This window comes from Microtus ochrogaster, unplaced genomic scaffold (assembly GCF_000317375.1).
Source record: "Microtus ochrogaster isolate Prairie Vole_2 unplaced genomic scaffold, MicOch1.0 UNK9, whole genome shotgun sequence".
Classification (NCBI taxonomy): Eukaryota; Metazoa; Chordata; class Mammalia; order Rodentia; family Cricetidae; genus Microtus; species Microtus ochrogaster.
Genome location: NW_004949107.1, coordinates 9,695,980 through 9,697,487, shown reverse-complemented (window position 1 = coordinate 9,697,487; position 1,508 = coordinate 9,695,980). Strand labels below are relative to the sequence as shown.

At 41.4% G+C, this 1,508-nt stretch overlaps 1 pseudogene; it reads right to left on the bottom strand.

The window, feature by feature from the left end:
- Nucleotides 1-2: 2 nt before the first annotated feature.
- Nucleotides 3-947, bottom strand: LOC106144333 (annotated as a pseudogene).
- Between the last annotated feature and the right edge of the window lie 561 nt (nt 948-1,508).

Sequence of the window (1,508 nt, the reverse complement as noted above, 5' to 3'; positions counted from 1 at the left end):
TTCTGTGAACATATCCTAAGACGTAAAACTTTTCTGAGTGCTCCTTTGACTTCTCTGTTTCTCAGACTGTCGCTAGTTGGGTTTAACATGGGGGTAATGACCCCATATAGCATAGAGATGAGTCTGTCTCTAGCAGGACAATGTTGACTGGAGGACGGGTGGATAGAGGTAAATGTTGTTGTGCCATAGACCAAGAAGACGACAAGAAGATGAGAAGCACAGGTGGAGAAAGCTTTGTGCTTCCCTTCCACTGACTGGATCTTTAGGATGGTGGACATAATGTATATGTAGGAGATCAAAGTGATCAGAAAAGAACCAACACCAAAAATACCTCTAAGATTAAAACAAGCATTTCTGACATGTAGGTGGATGAATAGTACAGGACCACCACAGGTGGGATATCACAATAGTACTGGTTTACTCGATTGGACTTGCAGAAAGACAGACTAAAGGTAGACTTTTGTGGAGAAAGGAGTTAAGAAACATAGCTACCCAGGTCTCTAACAACAGATGCACACAGCGAACCTTGGTTATGATGTGGGAATAACACAGAGGGAAGCATATGGCCACATACCAGTCATAAGTCATCACAGCCAGCAAGAAAATTTCAGTCCCAGCTAGGGCCACCAGGAAATAGAGCTGCAAACAACCCAACAAAGGAAATGCTGTGATCTTCAGTCAAGAGATTTTTGAGCATCTAGGGGACAGTGGCTGATGGACAGAATATGTCTAGCAGGGACAGATTTGCCAACAGGTAAAACATGAAAGTTTGAAGCTTTCTCTCAGTCACTGTGGCCATGAAGATGACCCTGTTTTCCAGCAAAATTATTTGATAGATGGTGATAAAGGCCACGATAACACACCTCCGGGAAGTCAGAGAGCTCTATGAGGATGACCTAAGTCACTGTGTTAAGATTGTAGACGTCCACCAGGCGGTGGTGGCACATGCCTTTAATCCCAGCACTCGGAAGGCAGAGGCAGGCAGATCTCTGTGAGTTCGAGGCCAGCCTGGTCTACAAGAGCTAGTTCCAGGCCAGGTACCAAAGCTACAGAGAAACCCTGCCTGGAAAAACATTATATATATGTCCACAGCAATGTTTCTAATGGAAATGAAAGCGAAGAATGAATGTTTGAGTGATTAATTAATAATCCTGGTGCTGAGAAAGTTGGATAACAGCAGAATGTGGTGGAAGGTGAATTGTCTTACCTCTATTGTATTTACTATTATCGGATTATGGTAGATAATATTTTATGTGTGTTTTTGATTTGTTTTGCAAGTATTTCATTGAGTGTTTTACATCTATGTTCAACTGGGAAATTGGTCTGTAATTCTTTTATTTGATGAGTCTTTATGTGGTTTACTATCACAGTAACTGTGGCCTCATAAAATGAATTTGTCAGTGTTCCTTCTGTTTCTATGTTATGGAATAATTTGAGGAGTGTTGGCATTTACATTAACTAGTCTTTGAAAGTCTGGTACAGTTCTTTGCCAAAACCATCTAATCCTG